This window comes from Tauraco erythrolophus, chromosome 11, assembly GCF_009769465.1.
Source record: "Tauraco erythrolophus isolate bTauEry1 chromosome 11, bTauEry1.pri, whole genome shotgun sequence".
NCBI classification, from domain to species: Eukaryota; Metazoa; Chordata; class Aves; order Musophagiformes; family Musophagidae; genus Tauraco; species Tauraco erythrolophus.
In genome coordinates, this window is record NC_141475.1 from 13365923 (window position 1) to 13372870 (window position 6948).

Sequence of the window (6948 nt, forward strand, 5' to 3'; positions counted from 1 at the left end):
CTTTTATAAAGGAGAAAAATAAAAATGAAGACTTGGTTTGGATATCATAGTCACAGTTTAGAAATGACAGTGACCTTAATGTTGTGAGACTGATCATCCATCTCCAATGTGGAAGTATCAAAAGCAAAACAAAAGTAACTTGAAAATAACCACATTCAGTAGCTATCACTATGAAAAACAAAGATTTATTTATTATGAAAACCAGAGTTCTTTGCTACCATTGTCAAATAGGTAATCTGCAGGTGCTTATGATAATATCAATGGGGGAAAAAAAGCACAAAATAATGAAAGGAGGTTATTTTATACTAAGAATCTCAGTCATTAGGCTTTTCACCTCAGATTTGGGAGACAAGGTTCAATTCCCATTTCTATTTGAATTTACCTGAACCCATATTTCTCATCAGACAATAAGGAGTTCCTCAGTCCTACTGCTAGAGCAGTTGCAGTATGAAATACCTGAAACATGTAATTGTTAATTTCCCAAAGCTGTATTTCCCTTTTGCACAATAGGGTTATAAATCTGCCTTATCTCACAAGATAATCTGATGCATGTTTGCAAAACAATCACACGCTATAGCAATTTGTACTATGCCAGAGCTTAAAACGGAAACAATTTTAGATTCAGTATCAGATTTGGATAATAAACCTATTTTAATTTATTGACCCATAACAGGAGGTAGAAACAATGGAAATTTCTAAGTTATTTGTTCTGTGTCCTATCCATTTGCACACTGGTCACATCAGTTACATTAAAAAAAACTAAACAAACAGTATGTGATCATATGAATAAAAGGTATATTGCTTAGGAGCAAAAAAGAAAGAATTTAGATTGCATAAACAACTTGAATGCTTATTTCCCACTCTCTTTTAATATGCAGTATTTTAGAGTGTATTGAACATTCTGAGAAAAGTATTAAGAAGAATATGCATATATGTACTGTATATGTGTATATCACATATGCAGTACAAATGGCTAGACAACATATTAGTGGGCAAAAGTAACATAGTTCCCCTGGCTTTCATTCCCCAGTAAAGAATTTGACATAGAGCTTTTAAGTGTGGATTTTGGATATTTTTTTTTTATTTGCTTGTTTATATGGAAAAGTATAATTCAAGGGGAAAAAACAAAAATCTAACTTACAGTCATTACATAACTGAAGACTGGACTTTGTTCAGGAGGAATTTTTTTAAAAATGGACACACTGCGAAAATAATTAAATTGTGTAGGGATTGATCAGTTATGTTTCTGTGTGTGAAACTGTTTTAGGAAGAACTGTAAGATCAGAGAATGGCGATTGGCTTTTTTATTTATATTTTTTTTTTAGAGAAGTGCTGAAGGCATTTTCAGACTTCTTTTATGTAAGAAAAAACATCTGTGTCAGGAAAAGCTTTACTCAGAAAACATCATTGTCCTCAGGAATGCGAACTACACACTAACAATCTTGCTTCAGAGATCACAAGCCCTTGCCTTTCTTGGGGAAAACCTTGCCTTCTTACTTTTTTGGTAGGTTATAAATTTCTGAAGTTTGAATCTTAACAACATCAGGGCTTCAAAAAAGACTGTCCCTGAAAAGTAAGACTAAGTGTCCCAGTTTTACAAACTTTTCAGCATGTACTTAAGTCAGTTAAGTCACTGATTCAAGCCTCTCTTACTGAATAGGTTTTGGACTTAACAAATTAATCTAGACACGTACCAAACTTTCTCTTTACTGATAGTTAAAGGGGTATGTTTCCTTAATGTTGGCATAATAAAAAGATGCTTATCCTTCAAGAGCTTATGGCTGTAATGGATGAGGGATAAATTATGTATTTTATCACTTTAACTGCTTTCACATTTTGTGTTCTGTAGAAGTGAATTATTTTAGCAGGAAAAAACCACACACCGCCTCAGAAAATAGCTAAATATTTTGAGGCAGCCCTTGAGGATATGCAACCGTAGGTTTAGATCCTGAGACCAAACCTCTCTTTTCTTTGAACTACTAGAGTATCTGTGATAGTCACAAAAAGGTTGGAAGAAATTATGTGAATCAGGTTTTCACGTCTTGCAGATAATGGCTTTAAACACTGGGCTAAACAGTTCTGTTCCTACATACATCCTGAATTTGGCAAGCGATTTTTTTGAATGCTTTCCTTCGTACACAGAAGCACAACACCAGACGTTGGGGAAACATTGTAATCAGAGTTTTCTATTAAAGTTGAAGCTGAACTAAAGTTTTAGGCTTCCAGGTGTTGGACTTGGGGCTTAAATTCTGCCAAAGACTCAGCACAGCTTCTTAGATAATTTGGGGGAGATCTGGTTCTAAACAGCATTCGTCATGTTACAGGATTTGGCTTTTAGGTAGTGCTTTCCTCTGAGTTGCAAGACAATTTTAAATCAGCTTTCCAGACAAAGCCACCCATCAGAGTTCCTGCTTATGAGGAAACCAGAAATGACATCCAAAACTGTTGTTTTACTTTGCATTCTCAAACATTGTATTCATCCTTCACAGGGCCGTGTATACTTGTCTAACCCTATAATTGTATCCCTGTCTGCAACTGGCACTAGTAGAATTTTTAGCTTGTGTGTCTATTATGCCAAACAATAATTTTTTGTTCTTTTTGATTAAAGGTAGATCTTGATTATTTGAAACTAAGCATTCATCTTCCACAAAATTTATAGTAAAATCTACTCTTTTTTTTAACTTCATGTGTTGTTGTTTTTTCCTTTACATTTCAAATGTCTTCAAGTGGCTTTTTTTGGTCAACGTTTTTCATCTTCCATTTCATTTGGTCCATAAAGTGTTTTCTGCGAATTCCAACCAACGCATAAGACTTGTGATTTCTGGGCACAGGTATTTCTCCAACTTAATACATAAGTTTTGTTTTTTTCTTTCTAAATGAAACTCATAATTTATGTGGATTCATTCTATCTCGATGAAAGCTTTATTGTAGATATTTATTTTTCAGGGACTTTGTCCTAATGATTTTAACAAAATTCTGTTCCCCTCCAACCAGAACAGTTTAGCATTTGTATGTATGTATGTACTGTGTATGTAGTATGTACTGTGTATGTAACACAGTATGTATTTGTATTGTGCTATTCTAAAGAAATTAATGCAGGTTAGCACCAGCAAACCTCTTTTCCACATACTGAGTTAATCTTACATTTTTTGGGAAAGAGAGAAAATAGACTCATGAGTAAGCTTATTGCCACTACCAACGTTCATGAAGCTTCTAAAGAATCATATATTTAAAATGTCCATGTTGAGGAAGTACAAGCTTATCCACAGGTAGATCTTGGAAGAGATTCTCGTGCATGGTAGCAAATAGAAAGCTGATGTTGCAGACCTTTCTAGTGACTGGGTGATTCAGGCTGAAACATGCAAATACTTTTCATCAAGAGATCTGTGCTAAGGGCCTGGGCTCAAAAAGAAGACTTTTTTTTTTTTTTTTTTCTTCAAAATCTAGAGAAAAATATCTCTTTGTGTATAATTGAAAAAAGTCATGCCTCACAACATAGTTGTTTCCTATTTAACAACAGGTTTGCCGAAAGTGACCATTTTTCTTTCTAATCCTTCTCATTTAATGTCATCATTCTTTCACTATGAAGAAGTGCTACAAAACACGAGGTAGCATGTGGGTTTTTTCTACAAAACACAGGATGTTTTTTTTTTAGCTAACTGCTGCAATTTTTCTACTTCTGTAGAATACTGTTGACTTACTTTGATTCCTTACAGATAGTACAATTCTTTCTGATTTTTAGATTAGGAATAGCAATGTTTACATCATTCACAAGCCTTTTTAGGAATTCATTAATATCTGCAAAGGGTCTGAGATCATTGAGTGAAAAGTGTTATCTGAATAAAAGGTAATCTTACTATCAGCTTTTGGCATTCACTTAGTTATTTTAAGTTTCTTTTACAAATAGGAACTGATGCTTATTTCCTATTCCTTCTGTATCAGATAAGACATTTGAAAAATAGCGTAATAGCAGATGACATAGAAAATATTAGTAACTTAAAACTCAGATATGAAAATTTTGCTTCTCTAAGTGGGCCAGATGTTTAGCTGCAGCAATTCGCATAAGAGTTCACTACTATATTATTGCTATATACTATCTGAAATGTGCAAAAATATGAAGATGAGACGATTAAGGTAAGGCAACTATCTGATGCAACATGTTTGCAAGTGGGTGTTTTATATGTGCATTACTGGGGAAAATATATTGGAACTAACTGGTACAGGACCTTAAGAATCCTTTTTGCTTCTAATAATGTGATGGCATTTTTGCATGTATAGGCTACTCAGAAGGATGCCCCAAATGTCCAGGGTCGTAAATGGAGAATAGATAAGGTGAAACCTGTAAGTGATAAAAAAAGCCTATATTAAAAGTTTCAATCCAGTTAGTTTTGTTATATTTTGTGATGAATGGTATGACTGTAGTATTATTCTCTATATGCCGTATTATTTTATTAGACATATAGGTACACAGAACCAATACCTCTTGAGCTAAATTAAACCAAATCGCTTCTCCAGTGTTTCTTCAAGAATGTTTTGCTAAGTACAGTTCTGGAAAAAAGGATGAGTCTGGGTAGATGAGAAGTATCTTTATTTAAAAAGTAGATCTATCTATGAAAAATACACAGAAACACTGTATGGCTTCAGAAAACCTTATCAGTTTTTGACGTGAGATATCATTTGAAAAATTGTTGGCAATGTGATCAGATAATCTGTTTCATTCTTTCTGTGCTCAAGTCTTTCCATGTTCTCATATGTAACCAAATTTTCGGTGGTATCCAGGTCTCTCATCAATTTTCCCTTCTAACTTCTCTCCAAGCTTTGGTTGGTTTACAGGTCAGATGCAACTGCTGCAAAACATTGGTGTTCTATCATATCTGCAATTTTGATAGTAGATGATAAATCAAGAAGGAAGGGATCTGGATAAAATAAAAAGCTACATTTTGGTTTTCAGAGCAGGCTACCAGGTGAATGAATGAAGTTTTCACAGGGAAGATATTTTGAATATTATTTAACAGGCCAACGGCAGAGCCAAAACAAGTTACAGATTCTGTTGGAAGGTAGTATGTCAAGTAATTCTCATAATACCATGCTTTTACTACAAATAATATTTGCTTAATCTCCCTTGGTAGGTGTTTTTATGAACAGGAGGTAGTAGTCTTGCTTATTTTCACGTTCATCTTATCAGCTCTACTGTATGAATTTCACAGAAAAATAATCCTTTTCTCCCATAGCTTGGCAGATGTAGATGTCTGCTCTTGCAGAAACTATGAAGATTGAATAGAAAGCAAGAGGAGTCTTGTAAATCAGTAGAGAGATTCCCATCTTGGAAAATATGAAGCCAGAAAAGAAGCACAACGAAAAATTGTAATTAATTATAGTAATTATAGTTAGTGGGAATTCCAGACAAAGAGACAATGCTTTAGCAACACTGGCAATTATGCAAGCATAGGAAAAGTACAGCTGAAAGTAAAAGCAAACATTGAAAACAAGCACGTCTATATCTGTAAATAAAAATCCAAGCAAAATCAACACTGAAACTGAGAAATCGGCCACATTGCCAGTGTACAGATAACAAATGTTCTGTTACAGCTCGCTTGCCTAAAATCCCCAGACAGACTGGAACAGGATTAGCAGGATCACAACTGGTTATCCTTCTCTAATCCATTCCATCCAAGAAGATCTGCCTTGCCAGCTCCTGTTCTGATACACAACTGCCTGTGAAATACTGTGGGCTGAGGCCACTTAAGGCCACTAAGTCCAGAGTGGCGGGCTGAGTTAAGTGTCAGTTTATAACAGCCAGGCCTCAATGTTTTGAAATCTGTTCTTCTACTGCTTAGAAGAGCGCTCCTATGAAATCAGTTTATTTGCTGGTTGCTATTGATCTTGTCCCCACTTTTTTTCTGAGGTCAGACTCTGGTTTTACTATTGCTTATTTGGTGTTGCTGGTACTGTATCTACACAAGTCACGGAGTCTCTAGTGACAGAAATAAGTCCACGTAATCTATATATCTAGTACATTACACCTGTTGCTCTTAGCCAAAAAATAGTTTTAAAACTAATTTCTCCTTACTTGAATACATCTTTCCATCCAGAAGGCAGTGTCTTTTTTTTTTATTTTTTCCCCTCTCCTTGGTTCAGAGCCTGATTTACTGCCTAATCAAAATACAATACTAATTTTGATGAATGTACATTGAGTTGAGTGGAATTGGATTTTTAATCTCTCAAGAGAGTTGTGATATTTCTGCTCATATGTCACTGTCTCCAGGCATTGTATCAACACAGGGAAGTCTTTTCTCCCTTTTGAACACCAATGAATTCAATGCACCCTGTGATGTAATGGCCAGCTCAACACTCTGTAATCATCATGCTGGAACCAATCTTTACAGACCAATTTCAACAGAGAGCACTGAAATGCTCATGTGCGTTTTTCTCTCTGAGAAGACAGAAATACCAGCACTTCTAGAGAAATTAAAGCTCTGAAAAAAAGAACAATTTGCTTCTCTGAGTTATCAAAGTACAGCTAATTTGCTCTGGTTTAGCCAGTTTTAGCCCATAGGTTCAGAACTAGGATGAATTCTTACGAAATTGTGAGAAACTGTCAACTATTTATACAGTTTGAATTAATTGGCATTGTTAAATGCCAGGATCATGAAGGAGATATTTCCAAGTTTACTTCTTCAGGTTTAATGTTCATGTTCAGCTTCAACTGCTGCCTTGTGGGTTGTTTTTTCATATTTTAATAAACTGAAAATGAGTCTAGATAGCCAGATTTAACTTAAAGATGCCAATTGTAAAGGTAATTTTTAAATTATAATTTCCTAGTGGGAGACTACTATAGGGAGCTCAAAAGGGGAGAGGGGTTCACTGTGAAATGTAATGTTCATCCACTGAAATCTCAGCATACATAAGGTTGATTTGCGTCTTATCTCAGGCAGTGCAACTGTTGAA